At 35.7% G+C, this 25,944-nt stretch overlaps 1 protein-coding gene across 11 annotated transcripts in view; it reads right to left on the bottom strand.

Moving 5' to 3' along the window:
• The window catches only part of SOX6 (SRY-box transcription factor 6), a 487,451-nt gene that overhangs the window by 178,101 nt on the left and 283,406 nt on the right, over positions 1 to 25,944 (bottom strand). The gene's annotated exons all lie outside the window — the stretch shown is intronic.

Below are 25,944 nucleotides of genomic sequence, written 5' to 3'. Positions count from 1 at the left end.
GTTGTCCAAGAAGCTTCTTGGATGAGAAGCGAAACGTCTTCAAAGAAAAACCAGGAAGTCCAGTTGCCTTTTGAAAAAGCACCTTAGGGATACCTTCCTGGATGATTTCTGACTAGTAAAGTCAATGAAGGTAGCCTATTTGCTTAATGGCGTGATTCTATTAACAATTGCAGTGATTGGTAAAACCACGGACAACTCACTTAATAACTGTCTTGCTTAGTGATGGGAATTCTGGTCCACTTGGGGTCATAAATTGAGGACTACCTGCACATTCCTTAAATATATACCTGTTGAAAGAAAACTACACATAGCACAATTATAATAAAATAACATTAGTAGGCAATTGAAGTGAAAGGTGAGCTTTCAGACTGAATGGCCATGGTTTAGTTTTTGTTAGATGTCAGAACAAAAGAAAACTAGGCCATGCCTATTCAGCCCAGAAGCTGATCATGGCTTTATTGAGGTCAACCATGAACACCTACACCAGGTATAGAAAGGATTAGCCAGAAATTATTTGCATTAACCCACTTGTTCTTCCTAGGATTATCAATAAATAGTTTGTTTGTTAAATTGTGATTTAATATGAGAACTATCAGATTATGTACTCTTTTGTCATAGCTTTCAGAAAACCATTTCGATGTAAATTTCCATATTGAAAATACCTACAAGAATCTCTAAAGCACTAAGAATGAGAGAAGATATATCTGAAGCTAATAATGCTTGCAAAAGCTTACATAGACATCTATCTGCACAGTTGTAATTTTCCAGGGACTCTGGTAGTTATAGACTATATTGGTATGTTCCCATGATAGCCCAGCATCTGTCAGCCTTTCATTTAGTTCTCAAATTTCAGATGCAACAAGAAGCAGCAAAAACTAAGTAGGGTCAATCCTTGTTAGTAGTTGGGGGATAATCATTTCATAACTTTTGAGCAGACTGAGATACAAAAAAAAACCTTGAGAACAGCAATGTACTTCCACTGTGGTACCAATAAAACTGCATGGCTATTCCAATAAGAAGTGAAGTTTCAATCAAGGACATTGTTACTTTTTAGTGGGTTTTGAGCTATATTCTCATACTGTCAAAGTTAACCTTGAAACAGGATTTTGTAAACTATGTTTATACCAAGTAAAATATTTCTAAAATATCAACAGTTTAACAGCTTGGTTTCAAAGAATTTTTTCTTTTTATCTTCTGTAAAATAAGTGCATGCCACACATGAAAAGCTGTAAGATTGCAAAGCCAATTGTTCAGTATATTCTGTACAAAAAATGAAGGCACAAAAGCTATAATGTACACAACTACAAATGCTAATAGTAATGTTACACTTTCAGGTCTGAAATTAAAATGAAGTTCAGAAACTAAATTGAACAACTAATAAAGTATTAAAAGAAAAGAATTAGCAATTGCAGCTGGAAAAAATCAAAACCAGCTAACATATGTCCTGTGGAAAGCTTCCTCCTTTGCACCAGAAAAGCAGAATTATACTTTTACACATATCTCATTTCATCTTTCCACATTGAAAAACTGGTATGCAATCAATGTTTTTAAACATTTGATCAGCCATTATGAGAAGAAAAAAAAGAGCATTTGTGAACAGTTTCAAATCCAGTTTTAGACATCAGGAATAACATATGCATTCCACAACTTTTCCTAAAAAAAGACAATGTAAAGATTGAATAGTAACTAACAGGATAATGTTAACAGTTAGCTAACATTATAGCATCCAATATTTCATTATCCTTCCTTTTCTAATAAATGTGTTCCTTCTATTAATAGGATACTAAAACTGAGTCATACTTTTTGAATGCATTCTGAATGTCTACCAAATGTCTGAATTAGCAGAATTCAATTCATTTGGAGGATGCAGTGTTTTATAGCTTACTATGGTCCTTAAAATGGGTGCAAGGCATTAACATAGCTCAGCCAGTGAGCTCATTAAATGGTTAGAGCAAACCATTCCTCATAAAACCATTGCTGTTTCATAAAAGTACTAAGCATATGGAATGGTTTTATCTATGCATCCTATTAAATAATGAAAACTGGAAATACAATAAACAAGCAGAAGCCACACAAATCTTCAAATCACATTTATACTAAATAAAAATACCCTATGCCTCAAGTAGAAGTTAGGCTTTGCATGTCCAAATCCCAGGTTACGTCTTTCACATCCCTAATAATTTTATAATAGGTTTAATATGAATTGCTTTAACACCATCCTAGATGAGACTATTTCAATTATCATGGAATGCAAATTGGTGGCAGCACCATGAATTAAGGGATGGGGACAGGTATATTTAAACTCACATGGATGCACAAGGTAATCATTTAAATATAATTTCAATTTTCACCAGATATACAGCAAGATATAAGGTCAGGATAGAATATTGTACATTCCACCTGACCAACATTTCAGCCTGTGCACTAAGATATTGTTGATTGGAAGTAGTCAATTTTAGCTGCAGCATAGTGTAAATTTTGTTCCATTGGGACAAATTGTACTTCCATCTGTAGCAGGGGTCTTCAAACTTGACAGCTTTAACCCTTGTGGACTTCAACTCCCAGAATTCCTCCTCCAGTCATATTAGCTCAGGAATTCTGTCCACAAGTCTTAAACTTGCCAACCAAGTTTGAAGACCCTTGATCTATAGCAAGATAGCTGTCATCAGACACCAAAGCTGCAAATCAGGTTTCCATTTATGTTTGAAAGTAATCTTGACAGTCTCCTTTCTTGTTTTGTCTTTAAAAGCCTCAATAGCAAGAATTATTGTGGTCAACTCAGAACTACCATAGGTATCCCTGTCATCAGACACCAAAGTAGGAATATGAAGTATTAAAAAAACCATTTATACCATTCATGGATTAAAGTTGACTTTGCTGCACAATTGCCTTGTACTGTATACATCAAGGGCACTTGTACAGAGTTGCTGCTGCAAAGCCAGCTGTAATCTAACCCTGCTTTCCTTTTTCATATATGAAGCCAAGAAGCTTTAGGAAAACTGATACAGGTTTCTCAGGCTTCCATATATTTTCCTATTGAAGTGAGAAAACAGGGAGGGGAGGAGGGATGGCAATAATTAATTAACTCCCTAGCCACCATTCCCACTAATCTATTTGCAGTGATACAAATGCAAACAAAAAAACAAAGAAATTAGCTGTTATGGTTGGGGTTTTTTTTTTGTTTAACCATTATACATCATCAGCTTTTTGTTACTCACATGCTATCATACTCTTAATAAATTATAAATAAATAAGCTTTTCAGCTAAGTTGAAAAGAACATATCTATTTTGAAATAATGAAGAATTTGCAGGCCAAATTCTTGCTGCTAACAGAAGACGATCCTTACCATAGCTCTCTCATCAAATAAAGATACCAGCTTCCATAATATATTACCCATGACACGTGCACCTTTTTCTGACTTTAAACTGGATCTGTCTGCTAACACTAAAGATATGAGGAGAGCCATGCCACCCTCCCCCCACCTCCAGATTTCCAATGGATTCTTCCTTATCCCCAGATCACATCTGTCTTGAGTTTCTCTCAGATTTGTCAGGTGGATCAGTGCTCCCCAGGGCCTGCTCCAGCTGAAGTATTTTAATTTGACTAAACACCTGATTTATTTTATCTCTCCGATGAGAAAGACAGTTTGTCTTAATAGAGCCTGTCAGCCCACAGTCCCATTCAGAGCAATTTACAGGCAGCCAGGGACGCTGGGAAAGAAGAGTGCTGTAATTCTGTATTTTATTCTCCTCCCGAAAGCACCTAAAAGCAGCTATTCACAGCTTCTTGCATGTGGCATTTTAGGACTGAATTAGCTTTTATTCAAGTAACTACATTTGTTGTGAATAGCTTATCTGTAAAATTGCCACATTCACTACTGATTTTATTAACCTTTGGCTCTGTTGCAAAATGGTCTTCAGTTAGGAAGGACCTTTAAATTTGACATATTTTTTTTTCAAGAGACCTTTTATTCCAGCAACTTCAAATTTACTGAATTTGATCCATTGACTCCTTTAACAGTATATTCAAAACTTTTATGTCTCAGTGGGAAAATCAATATCATGTGCAGAAACCTTTTATTTTAATTCTAAAGATGACACTTCCCTCTAACAAACCAATGGTAGTACATTAACTGCTGTCATCATTTGATGGTTCTTTAAAAAAATAAGATCCTTACAACTAGCTCTTTGGTTTATTATTGCTGTATATTTCCATTGCTTTGGAAACTGTATATAAATCAACAAACTGAAAGTAAAATATTTATTTAAGCAAGAAGGTATATAAGCAGAATGTTTGCCTCTTTGCTCCTACAGTATCCACTGCTAATGAGACAAGTTCTTTTTAAAAACTGAATAGCATTTTTGCTGGGAAATCCATTACAAGAAACAGAATCAAACCACATGAATAAATCTGTATGCTTAATGGAACTTCCCCTTTCTTCACATTAACCTCCTACTTGTCCAAAGCTTTTCCTCCAGAGCAATTGTGCTTATGCAGAAGGAAGAACAGGTAGATTCAGAACTGTGTTATAAATTTGTTTGAAAAGATAGATGTTCCCATCCCAATAGAATGCAAAAGCAAAAGAATCATTCAGAATAAAACTAATAGATATAAATATCTGAATGTAAAGTGTTTTTTTTTTAAAAAAGATATTTGAAAGTTTAGTATAAAATTAAAAGTCTTGTTAAAGATAAAAGTTGATTTCAATAATGTTGCATATTATACTATACAGATACAGTAGTCCCTAGTTTTAAAATGGGCTCTGTTTTTAGTGTCTCTCTTTAAGTCAGAATTGAATATAAGCCATAACAGTATTACTGTATAATATTGCAATTGTAGGATTATATAATGAACTATTGTGCATTTAACTTGAATTATTGTGTTTTTAATTTTAATTTGAATTTTGCTAAAATAAGCTCCAGTTTTAGTAGGGGTTGTTCTTAAACTGGGGCATTGTTACCTTGAGGATTTTTTGTATAACAAAGCAAGTCATAGAGAAAAAGGGTTGACACCTACAAATCACTGAAAATAATGAATAAGGGAATGGGTGAAAGCATGAGATATGTAAGGTTAGTAGTTATTTCACCTATACAGGTTTAGAGAATCAAAAAGCTATTAGAGATAATCTATTATTCCAAATAGCATTTCAGATTTCAGATGTTTGAAATAGAACATTTAACCTGTTGTTTTAAAATGAAACATAAAATCTATCTAGCATTTTTTTCAGTACCAAAAAATAAACAAAAATGTTATCTGAATTGGGAAAAAGGGTTAGGATAATTAGATAAGTACATCTCATTATTGGCACATTAAAAATAATCAAAAGTAAAACACTACATTTGCAAATTATTGTTTAATAAAATATATCTGTATATATGTGTCCAAAAACATGAATAGAATGCTCAATATAAAAGAAAGTATTTGATTTTAATGCCCCAAGAAACAGTTTTAATAAACTCTTATACAAGAGAATGCAGCAAACATCAGATAGATGGTGATATTTCTACTTCACAGACTATAGGCAGCCATTTAACATTTACCCTGTTTTATTAGGTCACTTTTCAAATGCCAGAAAAACAGAACAACAAAGAAAACAAAAATAAACTAAAAAGGGACTAGAAAAGAGAATGTAACAATTGAATAAAATAACTTGTGAGATAAAAGTCACTTTGTGGTGTTTGCTTGTCCTTAAAGCCTCCTCCTTCTATACCCAGGCATCTAATTTAAGTTTTAACTTCAACAGCAGTTTTAAAAGCTTTCTACTCTGAAGAACCCCCAAATGTATAATAAAGATAAAGACTTCAGCCTTCAACCACAAAAGACTTCTATTATCTTATCAGTCTTCAGTTAAAGCAGCTAAACCAATATGACTAAGTTCTCAATGACTTTTTCAGTATTTCAGTTATGACAGAGAAAGACTAAAGCCTGTCAGCTGGATAACTGGAGTACCTTTTTACAGTATTCCATAATTGGTTAGCAATTGTTGAGGCTTCCATACACTACTCTGTAGTTCCTTGTCAATAAAAAATAATCTAAATACTACCGTTGTTCATAGCATAATTTGCAAACATGCTTTAATCTAGAGAGTCATTCATTGAAAGTACAGACTCCACCCAAATCAAACAAATATGCTAATTTAAACCATATCCAGACTCTGAGTCAGTAATGAAAATGCAGAGGAGGGAATTACAAATGATTATCATTGCTTGTTTTGTTCATAATTTCATGATCATTATTTACATGTGAGTAATTGCTATTGTCTTTTGACTCTCTTCAGTTATAGGTTGGCCTTTTGAATGAAAAGGAAACTACACTAAAAAGAAAGAAAAAAATTGGCAAGCCACAGTTTTTTATTTTGCAACATAAATCCCTGATAACTCATTACAAAGAACTGGACGTACATACCATAACAATAAACTCTTAATAATCTCTTGTTTGGGTTCTTGTAATGGAACTCCTCTTGAACAGCATTTGGAAGCTACATCTGGTCCAGAATGCAGTGGGTTGGGTAGCTCTTGACATTTCACTATACCAGCTTTAAGACTTGGCAACTTTAAGACTTGTAGACTTCAACTCCCAGAATTCCTCCTCCAGTCATGTTAGCTCAGGAATTCTGGGAGTTGAAACCAGAAGACTAAGTTCTAGTCCTGCTTTAGTCACAAAACTATCTGATTGCTTTTACACCTGTCACTCCTTTGAACCTTAGAAAGAAGGCAATGGAAAAACACTTCCCCAAAAATTCCATCTTTCCTGTCCTTGAAGGTAACTTCCACAAAAGGCACTGTGAAGATGTTGACTGTGATTAGGGCAATTCTACTCTCACCACATCTGGAGATGGTTAAAATTCTGGGAAGATGAGAGACAGAAGGCTTGTGTTTAAGTTATGTCTGGTTTTGGTAACAATTATTTGAAGCATGAGTTGGATCTGCAAATACTGAAATACAGCCTTATCAAATAAGATATCTGGATTCTTCTAAAGCTTCCTCAGAGGAAGAAACATGCAATTGTTGGCCCTCCATTACTGCAACTGTATTTATTTGTTTGTTTGTTTGTTTATTCAAACAATTATTAGATAACAGGTATAAGTATAAACATGGTTATAAATACATGAAATGGATACAAATAAGAAAAAAAGAAACAATAGGACAGGGACGGTAAGCACGTTTTGGTGCGCTTATGCACGCCCCCTACAGACCTCTTAGGAAAGGGTAGTATTTTAAACTTGCTAGTTCTAGAATCTAAAAATCAGTATTCCAATTAATATGGCAAAAGTCTCACTTAACTTAGTTAAATAAGCTACCTGCAGTGTTTTAACAGTAACAAATTAACAGAATTGGAAGGGACCTTGTAGGTCATCTAGTCCAACCCCCACCCAAACAGGAGACCCTACACCAGAACTGTCAAACTCCCGGGCCATGGGCCAGATGCGTCACACACTGGCTACGCCCAGTTTAGCAAAGGGGGGAAAAATCCTAATACATCATGTGACGCTGCCATGATGATGTGTGTTTGACAGCCCTGCACTACACCATTTCTGACAAATGGCAGTCCAATCTCTTCTTGAAAGCTTTTAGTGATGAAGCTCCCATAACTTCTGAAGGTAAGCTGTTCTATTGGTTGATTGTTCTCACTGTCAGAAAATTTCTCATTCTAGATTGAATCTCTCCTTGATCAGCTTCTATCCATACCTTTCACTATCTCTCTATTTATTTGAATCCTCCTTTATTATTTGTTACAAATAACTCAAAGCAGCAAACATATCTATCTCTATCTCTATCTCTATCTATCTATCTATCATCTATCTATCTATCTATCTATCTATCTATCTATCTATCTATCTATCTATCTCTATCTATCTATCTATCTATCTATATCTATATCTCTATCTATCTATCTATCATCTATCTATCTATCTATCTATCTATCTATCTATATATATATTTATATCTATATATATATATAATCTATATATAATCTATATCATATATATATATAACAGCAGCTTCTCATGTAAAAAACTCATACCACTTCTTGGAAATGATCAAAGATCTAAACGTGGAGCAAGAAGATCTGCTTGTAAGTTTTGACGTGGTTTCACTATTCACTCAAGTCCCGATAAAAGAGACCCTTGAAATCATCAAAAATAAATACCAACCAGCTAAACACCTCATGGAACTAACAGAACACTGCTTAACCAACACATATTTCATATACAAAGGACAAAGATACAAACAAATAGAAGGAGCTCCCATGGGATCACCACTGTCACCTGTCATTGCAAACCTGTTCATGGAAGAATTCGAATCCAGAGCCCTGGCCAATGCCATCCTCAAACCCAAACTATGGTTAAGATACATCGATGACACATTCGTGATTTGGCCCCATGGACAAGAAAACCTAAACAATTTCCTAACACACCTAAACAGCGCACACCCCAAAATCAAGTTCACCATGGAAACAGAAACAAACAAACAACTACCATTCCTAGATGTACTAATCTACAAAAAACAGATGGCACACTAGGACACACCATATACCAGAAGAAAACCCACACCAACCGCTACCTCAACGCCCAATCCCACCACCACCCAGCACAGATAAACTCCGGGCTAAAACACTAATTACCAGAACCAAACGCCTGGCAGACAAGACACACATTAAGACTGAACTATGCACCCTGACTAAAGTACTGACAGCCAACGGCTTCCACAAAAGCAAAATCACCAGCTTGATCCACAAAAACACACTGAAACATAATAGAGACCCAGAAGATGAACAGACCTATGGAACAGCTGTCCTGCCCTACATAAGAGGTACTACAGACAAAATTAGTAAGGTACTACACAGACATCACATCAGGACTGCCTTCAAAACAGACAGAAAAATAGCAGCCATCCTTAGCAACCCCAAAGATAAAATTGACCTGGAAAACCAAGGCATATACGAAGTCCCCTGTGCATCATGCCCGGCCACATACATTGGACAGACCAATAGAAGAATAAGCACCCGCCTGGATGAACACAAAAATGCAGTCAAAAAGCTGGAACACACTTCCTCACTAGTCCAACACATGGAAGCCACGGGTCATAGCATCAACTTCAATGGCACCAAAACCCTGGCCACTATAGAAAACCCTAATCACAGAATCATCAGAGAAGCCATAGAGATTGAAAAAGACCAGAAAGCATGAATAGAAGAGATGATTCCACCAGGCTGTCAATCATTTGGAAGCCTGCACTCACAAACAAAAAATCTCCACACCACAAGCCAGGCAAACACCTGGGCACAAACAGATCCCCCTGATACCTCCAGCTCAAACACATCCCAACCAGGCACCCAGATGAAACCCAGCTTCCTAACTAATGATAGCCGTCCATTTACCCGAAGCCAAGCTGCACTAAAGGCCTCCATTAAAGCAACACAATGCTGCCAGCCAATCAAGATACAAAAAGAGCCAAAAACAGACAGAAGATATTAGAGACACCAATCAAGCAGAACACAGCAAACTCCAAGACCAATAAACACAGACCAAGACTCCCAACCAATCAGGATGAAGAAAAACCATTCTGGCACAGCAATAGGCTGCCCCAAATTCAAATCTGAAACCACTGTAAAAGTCTGACTCACAGACGGACACAATACAGAAGCCTGATGATGGCAGATGAGATTCTGCTGAAACGTTGCTACAACTTTAAAAGAACAACTACAATGACGTGGGAAAATACCCGAACCAAGCCGAACACCATACATGTAAGTACCCTTAAGAAAATATATATATATATATATATATATATATATATATATATATATATATATATATATATATATATATATATAACATCTCTATCTCTATCTCTCTATCTCTATCTATCTATCTATCTATCTATCTATCTATCTATCTATCTTACTCCCTTCTGTCCCTGCTTCCGCTTTTGGATCTGTCAGCTAGCTGTGATTCTTTGTATGGAATCACCTAAGTCAGTTTCCACATGAAGTCCTGATCTCTGTCCAGCATTAGAACATTCCCCTCAAGAATATAGCCCAGTTCGCTGCCGCTTCCTTCAGCCAAATATCAGTGTGATCTGTGAGAAATTCCACCAGCCTGCTTGTCATAACCATTTCACACTGAGCTGTGAATGTCCAGAATTGATCCCGGTCCTCTCCAAATTTCTCCAGAAAGATCACATAGGAACACAGGAGCATTGGGCTGAGCCACAAATTGCACTAGAGTGGATTTGGGCCAAATTCTCCCCCAGAGATTACCGTTAGTTGTTTCATGGCTTCTGCAAATTGATCACCCTCTCTTTGGAAAAGAGCATGAAACTTGCAAAATTGATGTTGGCCTTGTGGGGTAAACAAGACAAGAATCACAACCAGATGAGCTCATTCTACTTTATTGTAAAGTTATATTGACAGACTCTTGCCAGTCTGAAAGTACAACTGTCCCTCCCTTTCTCCTTTGCAGCCTGAGAAACTAAGGTGATTCTCTCTGAGCCTCTTACTTTACCCACTATCCAGTTGCAGGCCATGCTGACTCTTATCTGACTGTTTCCTTGGCAGATCTCTTTGTCCAGTCGCCCAAGCACTTTCCCACATATCATTGCATTGTCTTTCAATGAGTGAGGATAGCCAGATTTTTTTTTTAAAAAAAAGAAATACAGTTTTCATATGAATCTCTGTTTTTAATTTAAGATTGTAGGCACCAGAGGGCAGGACAAGAAACAATGGATGGAAACTAATCAAGGAGAGAAGCAATCTGGAATTAAGGAGAAACTTCCTAACAGTGAGGTGTCTACCAGGTGCTCCTGCCAGCAGAGACAAGAAGCGAGTTCTTAAGATAGTCAAGAATGCCAGCAAGGGCTGTGATGTTAATGTTATTATACATCTTGGTACAAATGATCTGTCCCAGAAGGATGTACTTTCTGTTCAGAAAGACTTCCAGAGCTTGGGGTATGAACTTAGTAATATGGACTGTAGGCTTATCTTCTCAGAGGTTCTACCAGTATACAAGGAACAAAAAGGGAAAGGGCAGCGTGTAGCAGAGTTTAATGTGTGGCTAAAGGAGTGGTGTAAAAGTGAAGGCTTTGGTTTTATTAGTCATGATGTCTGCAGCTGGTCCAATGAAAAACTGTACAAAAGAGATGGTTTGCATCCATCAAAGAAAGGGACTGAGTTACTTGGCATTAAATTCACAGATTTCCTGGATAAACATTTAAACTGAACAGCGGGGACAGAGAATTAATGGATTCAGAACATCTCTGTCCCCAGCAACCTAAAACTAATGAGGATACCAGTGCATGCAAAATAGATGTTTGTGCAGGTAAGATTATCAACCTTGATGCCAACCAAAACCAAGCATTTAATAGTGAGTGCCATACCATGTGCACTAATCAAACATGTGGCAAGAAAGTAGGGACAGGTAGGCACAACACAGGTTATGTAGACAGTAAACACAGTGTTAGACATAAAGATCTCAAGTATAGACAAATGCACAAAGTCTGGGGAACAAACAGGCTGAACTCGAACTAAGAATACATGAAGGTAAATATGATATAGTTGGAATAACAGAAACTTGGTGCGATGAAACCCATGACTCGAATATACTGGTAGAAGGATACAAACTATTCAAAAAAAACAGACCCCATAAAAGAGAAGGTGGAGTTGCACTGTATGTAAAGGACCACTATATTGCTACAGAAATGCATGAGACCAAAGAGGAAAACCTCCTAGAATGCATATGTGTCAATATAAAAGAAAAAAAGAATGACATGGCCATAGGTGTATATTATAGGCCACCCAATCAAGCAGAAAAAAAATAGATGTCCTTTTTGCCAGCCAACTCACAAACATATGCAGGAAACACACAACAATAGTAATGAGAGATTTCAATTATCCTGATATCAATTGGAAAACTAATTCTGCACCAAGTGAGAAATCAAATAAGTTCCTAACCAACCTAGCTGACAACTTCGTTGTCTAAAAGGTAGAGGGACAGCCATACTGGACTTAATTCTTACAAACAGAGAAGAAGTGATAGAGGGAGTTGAAACTGCAGGAACCTTGGGTGAGAGTGACCATGTCATACTAGAATTCAACATAACACAAACACAAGCAACAGAACATAATGACACCAGAGTCTTGGATCTTAAAAGAGCTGATTTCAATAAACTCAGAGAGAACTTGGGAAAGATTCCATGGATGAAAATCCTAAAGGGGAAAACAACTCAAGAATCTTGGGAAACTCTAAAAAGTATGATCATAGAAGCCCAGACCAGCACAATACCACTGAGAAAGAAAAACAAGAAATCCAAGAAGAAACCAGCATGGCTACACAAAGATCTCTCTGGCAAATTGAAAGAAAAAAAGGACAAGTACAAAAAATGGAAAGAAGAACCATTAGGGCAGAATATCAGCAGATAGCCAGAATCTGCAAAGACTAAGTCAGGATAGCAAAGGCTCAGAACAAACAAAGACTTGCAACAAAAGTCAAAGATAATAAAAAAGGTTTCTTCCAACATATAAATAAAAAGAAAAAAAATCAAGGAAACAGTCGGTCCACTAAAGAGAGAAAATGGCAAGGAAGTAACAGGCAACAGAGAGAAAGCAGAACTGATTAACTTATTCTTTGCATCTGTCTTCATGCAAAAAAGAAACTATAGCTCAACCCACCAAAAACATTACAGTAAAAGACAGACCAGAAATAAAAGTTAAAATAAGCAAAAAAAAAATAGTAAGAGAACACCTGTCTGATGTTGATGAAAACAAATCACCATATGTGTACTTTTGGTTTTTCTTGCCTAAGTGATGGATTACATCCCAGAGTTTTAAAGGAGCTGGCAGAGGTCATCTCAGAACCACTGCACCATATCTTTCAAAAATCCTGGAGCATCGGGGAACAACCAGAGGACTGGAAAAGAGCTGATGTGGTTCCCATCTTCAAAAAAGGGAAAAAAACAGACCCGGGAAACTATAGACCAATCAGCCTAACATCAATACCTGGGAAGATACTGGAAAAGATAATAAAAAAACAGATCTGCCAACATCTAGTAACAAGTAAAGTAAGAACTAGAGGTCAGCACGGGTTTGTTAAAAGCAGATCATGCCAAACCAATCTTATTTCATTCTTCAACACAGTGACTAAATTAGTAGACCAGCAAAATACTGTGGACATAATATATTTAGATTTCAGCAAGGCATTCGACAAGTAGACCACAATCTACTTCTTAGTAAGCAAGAAAAAAGTGGAATAGATAGCACCACCACTAGATGGATTCGCAACTGGCTGGCAAACCGTACTCAAAAAGTAGTCCTTAATGGGTCTAAGTCTACATGGAGGGAAGTAAGCAGTGGGGTGCCACAAGATTCTGTCTTAGGTCCAGCACTCTTCAATATTTTCATTAACGACTTAGATGAGGGAATAGAAGGGGAACTTACCAAATTTGCAGATGATACTAAGCTGGCAGGAATAGCTAACACCCAAGAAGATAGGCTCAAGATCCAGATGGATCTTGACAGACTAGAACACTGGGCCATATCTAATAAAATTAAATTCAAAGTAAAAGTAAAGTTAAAGTAAAAGTCCTACACTTAGGCAAGAAAAACCAAAAGTACACATATAGACTGGGTGAAACCAGGCTCAATAGCAGTAACTGTGAGAGGGATCTTGGAATCTTAGTGGACAATCAGCTAAACATGAGCCAGCTAATGCAATCTAAGTTGTATTAACAGAGGGATACAGTCAAGATCAAGGGAAGTACTAATACCACTCTATAAAGCCTTAGTAAGACCACACCTAGAGTACTGCATCCAGTTTTGTTCACCACATTATAAAAAAGATGTTGAGACTCTAGAAAAAGTACAGAGAAGATCAACCAGGATGATTAGGGGACTGGAGACTAAAACATACGAAGAACGGTTGCAGGAACTGGGCTTGGCTAGTCTAGTAAAGAAAAGGACCAGGGGAGACATGATAGCGGTCTTCCAATATTTGAGGGGCTACCACAGAGAGGAAGGGGTCAAGCTATTTTCTAAAGCCAGACAAGCTATTTTCCTGTAGGCCAGATAAGGAATAATGGATGGAAACTGAACAAGGAGAGATTTAAGCTGGAAACAAGGAGAAACTTTCTGACAGTGAGAACAATCAACCAATGGAACAGCTTGCCCTCGGAAGTTGTGGGAGCGCCATCAGTTGAGACTTTCAAGAAGAGATTGGACTGCCATTTGTCGGAAATGGTGTAGGGTCTCCCGCTTGGGCGGGGGGTTGGACTAGATGACCTACAAGTTCCCTTCCAACTCTGATTATCTGAGGACAATTAACAGTGGAACAGCTTGCTATCAGAAGTTGAGGATGCTTCATCACTGGATATTTTAAAGAAGAGACTGGATAGTCACCTGTCTGAAATGGTATAGGATCTCCTGCTTGAGCAAGGGATTGCACTAGAAGACTTCCAAGGACCCTTCCAGCTGTATTCTGATTGATTGATTGATTGATTGATTGATTGATTTCTGAGTACTAATATCCTTTGGTATACGGTATAATTCACAGAAATATATTGATTCTTTTTTTAGTTTCTTTCTTACCCTTTTTTCATGCTAGAACTTAACAATTATTGCATTTAGATGAAGAAGAAATGCACATAATAAACTGTGCATTCGTACTAGCAGTCTATCACTACTTATTATGTGATGCATTTCACCACCATGTAGTCTTCACTCTTACTAGAACTTTCAACAGCTTTTTTAAAAAAAACTCAGCAGTGGCTTAGTCCAAAGATTAACAAAAAATAAGAACCAAAAGTTCTACATATTTTATAGAATAGTTACATTATTCTGTTTTGCTAGCTGTCTGCCATAGAGGCTGGTTAACCAAAAAGTGAATTTGATATCTTCATGGGCCTGGTTCAAAAGGAATTCTACATAGTTGTATTATTTGCTATAGAAAGAAGAAATACATGTGCACTTTGGATGTAGCTTGTCACATTTTTTCTTTCTTGGACCACTCATGCTATATATTTCCTTAAAGAGAAGCTTGCTTTTCACAGTTTTAAAGCTCCTTGCTAAGTAAGGCACTTCTCGCTTTACCCATCACCAGTTATTATCCTCTTAGAAACATCTGAATTATAAATATGAATCTTATTTGATACTTCTATTTGTATGTGTCTTAAGTACAATTTTAATTCGCTAATTTGATTTATTTGAACATTTTTCATAACATACAAACATAAATAAGAATAATGCTTGTCTCTGAAAAAATGTATTGTTTCTGTTACAAATAATAGATAATATTTGATGCAAAGGAAAAAAATGCATAACCCATCTAAAATTTTCTAAATTAAGTTCTAAATCTTTCTAAGATTTATCTGAAACAATTTAATTTTGTTGTATTCTTCTAGACAAGAAGAGAACACTTTATACAGAATATCAAATACATTGATAATATTATTCTGCCATCCAGAAGTGCTTTATTGGTGAGATGGGTGGCATATAAATTTAATAGATAAGTGAATTAAAAATGACTTACAATTAAATTCATGTGTGCTGTGTCTTTTAGGAGGGAAAGCAATTACTGTCCTCTGCATCATTTCCTGATACTAAACTTTAAAATGTTGCAAAATAAAAACTAATGCATAACTTTATTTTCAATTTATGACAACTTTTTATTAGCACAGACTAAATGAGCCAGTAACAAAACAAATATGCCAATACTTAACATACAATGAAATAATAGCAAACTAAGTTATTATTAATATCTCAAACATTTAGAGGATATGATACCCTAGACTGAAAAGAAATACATATCTCTATATCTAATAGACATAAAGATAGTCTGATTTCAGTTTCTACAATCTTTTAATTTCACTTCAATCTCTTGATTGATATCAAATTGATATCCATTGATTTGTTTTTGATTGATAAATCAAAAGAATGTGCTCTTAATTATTAACTTAAAATAATGTGCTTTAAGATCCTGAATTCCATTTGAAAATGGAACATATGAAGTAAATGGCTATGCTTGAGACATACAGTAGCAAACTGGAACTTTTACTCAGTGAGGCTAGCTGGATTAGACCATTTTCTACCTGTGCCCATTGCATTGGCTTCCAGGCAATTTTGAAATATAATTGCTGCCTTTGATCTTCAAAGCTTTTTAGCGCTAAAGGCTAACACAGTTTGAAAGATCACTTGGTTCCATAGTGTCTTAACAAACATTAAGATCTTAAACAGAAAAAGGATCTGTTTCAGATGTTCCTACTATCTGAGGGGAGGTGACTGACTACAGAAGATAGATATTTTTGGAAATGACACTCCAACTGCAGAAATGCTCTTCACAGAGAGGTTTCTCTGACACTCCTTTATTGTGTTTGCAATTGCAAGGTTCCTTAAAATCAACCACTAGCTTCACAAACAAAACGTTTTACCATTCAATTCATTTCCAGTTCATAGAGCAAAAAGATAGGATCCCAGAATGAATCTGCTATACCTGAAAATTACACAAACTTCTTGCATATTGACACTTTCTTTACTCTGAGCCCTCATGCATCCCAAGCACAAACAAAGGGCAAATATGCTCCAGAAGCTCCGCAGAAGAGATCCAGGAGATGAACCGAGGTGGAAAATGGAAAGAGCATTTATTCCCCTGGCAGAAATTGTTAAATAAGCAAGGCAACACCTTGGAATCTAATGTATGCTCACCTCTAATATTAAGAGAGCTTGTTATAGGAAGCCAGAATTTTCCAGCTTAACTAGAATAAAAATAGATAATAACAACCCAAAAAATAGAGCACTCGCATTACCATTTCTGTAACAAATCTCTGTGAGTTTTATATTCAGCCAAGACAGGCAAAGCAAAATAAAAAGTTGCACGTGAACCATCTCTAACCGCAATCATCATATTACATAGTCAAATGCTCTTAAACTGCTGTCTGCCTTCTCCAAAGTTGAATTCTATAAGATCATGAAGTAGTTCTAGCTGCCTGATAAAATGCACCCCCCAACTAACCACAAGCTCTTTGTACTTTGAAGGTCATGTTGCAAGAGAAGAGACCAAGCTTCTCAACCATGTACTGAAGATTCCAACATCACGATAAGCTGGCACATAAAAGAATTGGACTACATTTTGCAAACCATAGTTCCACCCATGTTCTTACAAGGTTCTTGTCTAATTATATCTTCAACCACAGGCATAAATATGTTTAACCAGATGTTTCTAAGCAGCTGCTAAGCAGCAGTGTTTCAAATTTGTTTTGTTTTTTTGTAAATGCCTTTCTTTCCCTAACTGATCAGAATTCAAGCCGTTTATATGAAGTCACAATGAAACAGATATTGGTCTCCAACCGCAATATCTCAGCACAGTGCCTTACTGTTGGCTTGGTTATTTACAAATATACCCAGCAAATCAACAGTAACCCCCAATACAACATTATTAGCAGGGAAAAGACTCGAGATAATTTATAATTTAACAATATCTGAAATATGCACCTTGAGATCTTCTTGCCTTTCTATCAAAAGCAAATTTAAGACTATGTACAGGACCACCCAGAAAATTTGGAGATAAGACAGAGGTTCTGCATCTTTCACTGAAACCACAGAATTTATGACCATGGATTTGCACATACCACATTTAAGAAGGAGCTTTAGCTCCATTATGGAGCATGCAGAAAACCCAAGATTTACATAACCATATCTCTACTTCAAAAGTTCACAGGTAGAATGCACAATTATGATTTGTACCAGTGTTGCATGTACATATCATATTGTGTTTGTACATATCGTATAAATTTTGATGGACCTACAGATTTTGGGTTGTTGTTTTTTTCCATTTGAGAGCTGAATCGCAAAATAATTCAGAAATTTTGCTTGCAAAGCTACATTTAGATAGTCCATGACTTACAACCACAATTAAGACCAAAATTTTTGTTGCTAAGCAAGACAATTGTGAGTTTTGCCCCATTTGCCACAGTTGTTAAGTGAATCAATGCAGTTGTTAAGTTAGTAACACAGTTTTTTTTTTTTTAACAAGTTTTATTAATTTTTAAAACACACAAATTATCATTATTCATTACATGTTTAAACCTTTTTCCATTGTAAATTTAACAAGTCAGATAAATTATGATTCTGTTTTAAACCATTTCCATATAATATACCAAAACCTCTTATTCAATTTCTCTTTACTTCTTTTACTCTTATTCAATATCATTATTATTATTTCATCTGATTCTTTCTGACTTAGTTACCATTATTCTCATTCTATATTTCTACAAGTTTTTACCAATTCTCCCCCAAAAAGACATATACACACAACACACAAAACATAAAAATATCTTTTGGAAAGTAACTTGGACCCAGGTGTCTCTCTTTTCATGGACTTCAATTATATTCATGCTCATCTTACATATCATTACTTATTTTATTTACCATTCTAAGCCTTCTATATTAACTTCTCCACATATTTCACACTTCTTAATTCTACCTTAATTAATCATCTTAGTTTAAATCATTATATTTGTATCTTTTGTCCATTTTTATCATCCCTTTGTCTCATCCCTTATGAAAAAAAGAAAATCAGTTTCTCCTGAAATCATTAATCAGAGTATGATGCCTTTCTATCTCCCCCTAAGTTAATCAAATTAATCTTTAAAATAATATCTAATACCCAATCAGATTTTGCTTGGTACATTCTATCTAACTAATACATCCAACACAATTAAGTGCATAATTAGAGAATAAATCCAAATATTAAAAGAAATACTATAATAAAAATTTTATAATAACATCAATACCATAATTTTATTAAACTCTTTAATTAAAACAATATTCTAAACCTCTCCTATTATTAAGTTTTAAAACCAATCATTTTTAAACATTTTAACATTTTAATCTCTTATCAACTCTTAAACCATTGCAATACTACCATCTCATCTTATGTACCTTGCAAAATCTTTTTTTAAAAAAAAATTATACTTTATCCATTATCCATAAAAATTCCTTTTTCCATTTAATTTCAAAACATTGTAGCTTTTCTCCACCTTTTCCCTTTCTTTCTTTTCCCAACAAACCTTTCTACCCCCTTCTTCTAGCCTCTGCCTTACCGGCTTCCCTTCTCTGTCGTATTTCTTTTCCCCTTTGTTTGCAATCATCATATTGGTTTTGCACTTTATTTTTCCCTTTCTTAAATGTTTTTTAGATCTTAAGTCCTTAAATCCTTTAGTTTTCTTCTTTTCTCTTCTTTTCTTTTCTTTCTCTCTTCCTTTTTCTGGATCAAATTCTGAGATTCATTAAAGATGGCTCCTTCCTTTCTTTCTTGTTCCTCTGCTGTCTTCATCTGTTGTAATTTTTGTTGATAATTAGTAAGCGCCATTTCTAAGAAAAGGAAAGCTTCTTCCACACCATTTCTTAGTTCCTCAACAGAAAGAGCCATTATAAATCTTTTCTTTTCTTTTCTCCTTCTTTCTTCTTACAACAACCAGAATGTTCAAAAGAAAATAAAAAAGATAAAACAGTCCCAAAGTTATCAATCAGTCCAAACCAAGGCAGAGTTCTCACTTTCTCCTTCTGGGGTGATATCAATCAAAGAGAAAGAAAGTCCAAATCTGTTTAAAATCTTGTTACAATATATTCTAGTCTTCAAATCCTTAAGGCATCTGCTCCAACAAATCTTAGCATACAAATATTTTCTTTTTAATCCTCTCTCTTCCCACTCATCGCTTAAAACCAATTTCAACCTAAAAAATAGGTTTCTTAATATCCAGTTATTTATTCCGTAGGAAAAGAGGGAAAGCTATCCTTTCAGCACCTTCAAGCAGCCGCTTTTTCCTCTTCTGGCAGGTATTATTCAGAAAGTCATACTTTTCAGGAATTTTATTAAATATGTCTTAGAGTCCTAGGAGCCAAGAAAAACTTTCTCCTCTCAATCACTTTCTCCACTTCCTCCTGCGCATTCTTACCCGGCTGCCAGCTTCTTTGTGGCGGCCATTACGGACCGCCGCTGCACCGCCCTGGGAAAAGGGGTTCTGCCGGCCAGGAGGGGGTCTGCAACACCCCAGTCCCTTCTCCGGATCCCCCTACCTTCAGCTGCCCTGCAGGCAGCTCTAGCTCCATACCCGTATGGGTCGGAGCCCCAAAAACGGCTAGCGCGGCAGGGATCGCGCAGCCGCAAATCCCTGCCGCTCGCGAAGCCGACAAACCGGAAGTCCCGTTAGTAACACAGTTTTTAAGTGTGTTACTAACTTAACAATGGCTTCCCCATTGACTTTGCTGATCACATGACTCTGGATTGCAGCAACCATTGTAAGTATATGACAGTTGCCAAGTGCCCAAATTTTGATCACGTGACCATGGGGATGCTACAAGTGTGAAAATGGCCATAAGTTGCTTTTTTAGTGCCATTGTAATTTTGAACGGTCACTATAGGAATGGTTATAAGTCAAGGACTACCTATAGTATTAATCATGTTGTATCAGTATCAATGTTATCCACCCAGTATGATTGTTATACATTTTTTCTTCACAAAGAAACAAGTGTTACAAAACAGAATTTATTTTGAAATGTTCATTTCTAGTTTTTGAAATTGATGATGAATTCAAAGCTATATCTATCCTTAAGTTTCCAATGTACGCTTAAACCAAAATAAGGGGTTATCTGTGTTCAGGATGTAACTTTATTCAGACTGCAATTTTCATCTCTTTGTTGATATCTAAATTCAGTTATAAAGTACTAAGACAGTGATCCCCAACCTTTTTTATGCCGCGGCCCGGTACCGGCATCAGCTGGGCGCCGCCATCTTTTTTTGATGAAAAAGTGCTTCCAGTGACCTCACCGGAAGCACTTTTTCATCAAAAAAAGATGGCGGCACCCAGCAACCAGCGGCCCGGTAGGACTTGTTCCGCGGACCGGTGGTTGGGGACCCCTGTACTAAGAGATTGACCTAAGATCTCCTTCTGACATTCTAAAAACTGAGTAAAATTTGTTTTTCCTCTCCAGATGTTTCTGTAATTTTATTGCATCTATTCAAAAATGACTATTACTGTCCAGAGAAAAGCAGTTTTCCTCAAAATATTAAAATAAATTCTAAACCTTTAACTGAATCACTCAATGAAACCTGAGTATAAATTTTTATTCCATAGGATTAGAGTTGTGTGTCTTTTATTGTAGTAAAGAACACTCTAGGCAGGGGTACATGTCAATCTACAGCCTTTCAAAGTCACATTAGAGTTGCATCTTCAGATACTGTGGCATGCTTTCAAAATAATAGAAATGTCAACCCTCACATAATGTTCATATTATCCTTAATTAATATAAATTGCATCTAATTTCATCTCTACTTAAATATATTGCTGCCCAAAATAGGGACCCTAATTTTTATGAGTAATTACTATTACTGATGCATCAACACAATTATTTAAATTCAACATATGCAGAGGCAGAAAGCAGCATTTACATTTTTTGTTGCCTCCTTGCTCCATTCTTAATTTTTGTGGTTTGGAATTCTTCCAGATTCTTTCTTCAACTCTGAAGAGACAAAAAAATGTGTTTGTTGGATGTGTATGTGTGTATGAATGTGCATATTTGTGTGTACACCAGTACTCAATCCATTAAGATAATTTGATTGGTTATAATTTAATTTTTATACTAGAATATTATTTTATCAATTTGTTTTTCAGTTATCAGTATTGGGAAGAAACTGTAGATTCAAGATTGAGCAAAAGCTTGGCATTTTGAAAATCACAGGCAAGATAGTATATCTTAGTAGATATAAGATATTGGCAGGATCTATTAATCTAGAACAGGGGTCCCCAAACTTGCCAACTTTAAGACTTGTGGACTTCAACTCCCAGAATTCTCTGGAGAATTTGGAGACCTCTCATCTAGAAGGTAAGTAGATAAACAACTGATGACTGCTCTGTTAAGACTTTGCTAGTCAATAAGATAAGAATGACAAATAGTTTGACTTGATTTAAAGCAACTTTCTAAGCTGCTATGAGGTCCAAGTCAGAACAATATACAGTATATTGTCTTTTCAACATAGTAGAGTGGATGTAAGACAGCCTTTGTAATTGGTGCCACACTTTATCTGATATTCTCAGTTTATCTGTGATAGTAGCTATCAAGTGACAATTCAAAATCATAGAATGCTCAATGCTTGTAAATATGTACCATATGAATTGTTCTTCAACTGTGCAAATGCCACATCTAAACTTTAGTTCAAATGATTTTGCCTATATTTTCTTACCTCAATGTAAAAACCTATCCAGACATTATAATGAGCTGTATAAAATATGAATGTTGCCTAGAATGGTTAAACATACACGAGTTTAAGATTTATTTATTTATTATGATATCACACTATAATTTATTATTATATCTCACAGTAATAAGAATTAGCATTGTATTAATAAATTGGAGAGTAACATTTCTAGATTAGATCTACTTTATCTGGGTTTGCAAAATTTAGAAAACACTAGGCAGCAGCAAAGAAGCAGACAGGAAAAAACACTGTACTTCTTTGATGCCATCTAATGACCAAACAGATTTTAACAGCCCTATTGTAGTAGACTGATTCTAAATAATTGGACACTATCAAACCATTAGGCATGACATTTTCCTATATTTAATACAGATCAGCAAATCTTATTACTGTATTAATAATGGTTTTCCCTTTCCCGACAATATAAGGCAAATTATGTAAAACGCAACTGTAAGCGTTTGCTTACTTACTACAGTTTTTATAGAGTAGAAAAAAAAAACCTTCCAAATAGATTGAAACTTTGAATCTTAAAATTCCTGTGGAAATCAGGTGCATTTTAAGCATCAGATTTGATTATTTAATCAAGCAACTTGCATTTTGCCCTGGCTAATTTAGAAAGTTTATAATATTTTACTCATACAATAATTGTGCACCTGTTGTGATGAAAACCTATTTAAACAAATCTTAATAGGCATTACAATTTGTTCTAAACATAAGCAAGCAAACTGATCAGTCTATAAAGCAACTTTATAAATGCCAGGATTATTTTCCTTCAAGGTTTTCAAAGCATTATGATATTTAGTATTAAAGAGAGCAAATAAATATGATTAATGCCCCAATAATAAATCAAATGAGTAAATTATTCATATTACATTTTTTTAAAAATACTTTGTATGAGTGAATCCACATAACATGGTAAGACATAATATGGTTGTGTGAGATAGTTTTAGCATATGTGAACTCAGACAATTGTGATTTATTAAATAAACTATGGCTAAGCAAATAATAACAGCATAGTATAACCCCCATGTATATATCAGAATGATTATCCTAAAGCATTTGTTTTTCATAATTCAAATACAAACATGTCAAATTAGATTTAAAGAGACAAGGGATAAAACTACAATTTGCTGGCAGCCAATTCCACAAGATGTATTCCGAGGGCAGCCTATAATCTATTGCACACATAATAGCATGATACTTCCATTTCATCTTGCACAGTGTAAAAATTCTCACAACCATCCAGCAAAACTCTGTAATTAGCCATGGTACATATCACAAACAAACATGGCCATGTATAGCTTCCTTCAAGTAATAAGTATAATTCATAGATCTGAAGAAATGGAATAGTATTAAGTTCTGGATTATCAGCAATGGGTTAAGCCCGTAGGTGGGCTTCAAATTTTTTAGCAAGGGGCTCTCTGCCCTAATGATGTGCATGTGGCTGGATGGTCATGTGACTGAGTGGGTGTGGCCAACTTGACATTGCTTCTTTGCCTTAATTACATACATACACATACACATACACACACACACACACCAAAAAAGTTGTTTATTATTCCATGCATTTAATACTTAAATAAAAGATTGGGTGAAACCCGGCTTAATAGCAGTGACTGTGAGAGGGATCTTGGAGTCTTAGTGGAGTTTCTGGTGAGTTATGTGATTCTTATTATTTGGGAATTAATCCCCTCAGAGGCTAGTGGCTATGTTATCTCATTTTCTTAATGGCTCTCCCTTGAAACCGCTGAGTGGCTTGTTTATCTAGCTTGCAATACTTTTATGAGGTGTGAATCAATTAAGCCTATTAAGAGCTTTCCCTTGCTGCTTGTCTTTCTGAGGTTATTTGGGGCTCTTCTGAGCCCCACAGAGTCTTAGTTATGGGCTTTCCTGAGCCCCTGCGAGCCCCCAACAGCCCACCCCTAGTTAAGCCCCATTCCGTTATAACAAATGAACTCTTACCCCTGTTCTGTATTCTCATAACTCTATGGATACACTGTTAACATCATTACTCTTCCTATAATAGAAATTTCACTAAATCCAAAGATCTTTTGCCCATCAAATGGGCAACCTGGTCATGCCAACGTAGTGCTGAGAGAGAATTACAAACATTTGTCAGGTTCTAACAAACAAAAAAATAGATTTTCATTCAATACAGTGGAACCTCGGGTCGCAATCGTAATCTGTTTCAGGACTTCGGTCACAACCCAATTTGGTCATGACTGGAAGCACGACTGACTGCGTATGCACCGACAAAAAAATTGGCGTGGAAGGGGAAATTGCCACGGCAGGGAAAATCACTGTGGCTGTATTTGGTCGCCACCTGAACATGTGTTCGTGATCAGATGCAAAAATTTCCTGAAATTTTTGGTCACCCAATTTGGTCATGGACAGAAGCGTTCATGACCCAAGGTTCCACTGTACATTTATTCATCAGTAGTATGTATCTGTTTGTTTTACAAGTTTATACAGCTGTTATTCTCACATTATATTATTAATTAGAACATTTTTATGAAAGTAGGGAGAATTTCACTTGTACAATAGAGGTAGTTCTCGATTTACAACAGTTCATTTAATGACCGTTCAAATTTACAACAGTACTGAAAAAAGTGACTTATAACTGATTTTCACACTTACAACCATTGCAGATTCCTGTGGTCATGTGATCAAAATTTGGATGCTTGGCAAATGGTTCACACTTACGTCGGTTGTCCCGCGTCATGTGTTCCCCTTTTGTGACCTTCTGATAAACAAACTCAACGGGGAAACCAGATTCACTTAACAACTGTGCTACAAACTTAACAATTGCATTGATTCACTTAACAACAGTGGCAAGAAAGGTTGTAAAATGGGCAAAATTCACTTCATGAAAGTTTCACTTAGCAACAGAAATGGGCTCAATTATGGTCATAAGTTGAGGACTATCTGCATAAATTCAAATGATACTACATTTTCCTGGGAAGGTGGGAAACCATGCTAATTACTGAACAGCTCATTCATGCTGGCTTTTTTCCCTGCCTAATTGAAATATATATATATTGCCCACCCTCTACACCAGTCAGCTTGTGAATATAGAGGACAAAGATACAAGGAAAACCATGTCCAGAGTTGAATTTCTTTATGTACAGTAAGGACAGACAGAAATACAAAAGCCATGCTTGCTACTGCATAGGAAGTGATAAGTATAATTTCCAATGATATACATGTATATAAAATACATTAAAGAAAATAAGGCCAAACTTGGAAGGCACATCCTTCCTTGTCAGCTATATGATGCCCTGCCCACATCATCTAATGAATACAAAAAAGGATCGTGGTTCTAAAACCATTCCCATTTTGAAAATGCTTCACACCTTTGATGTTTTCAAATGGACAGTACGAAACACTGACTCTATACCGTCTTCAGTGGTGCTTAATTCCAAAGTTTAAGGTTCAGTTCTCCGACTTTTATCAGTTCTCACTTTAATAGGTAGATTGGAAAAGGTTAAACCAAATTTAAGCAATGTTATTTAAATATACATTTTAGCTTAAAATTAAGGAGTTTATTTCCCAACTCTCTATTTAGAAAAGAGTACATTTACAAACTTTTCCATAGACATTAATACAACATGAAAATATTTAATTTTGGATGGCTATAGCTTTGACAGGCTTTATTTTTTCCCCATCAATTTTTATGAAATAGTAACACTAAACACATACA

The sequence above is a fragment of the Notechis scutatus genome, chromosome 1, assembly GCF_049901735.1.
Source record: "Notechis scutatus isolate UNSWTSFEM ecotype Mainland chromosome 1, rNotScu1.2, whole genome shotgun sequence".
Lineage (NCBI taxonomy): Eukaryota > Metazoa > Chordata > Lepidosauria > Squamata > Elapidae > Notechis > Notechis scutatus.
The sequence above is the reverse complement of the archived record's forward strand: the minus strand, read 5'-3'. Positions and strand labels throughout refer to the sequence as shown.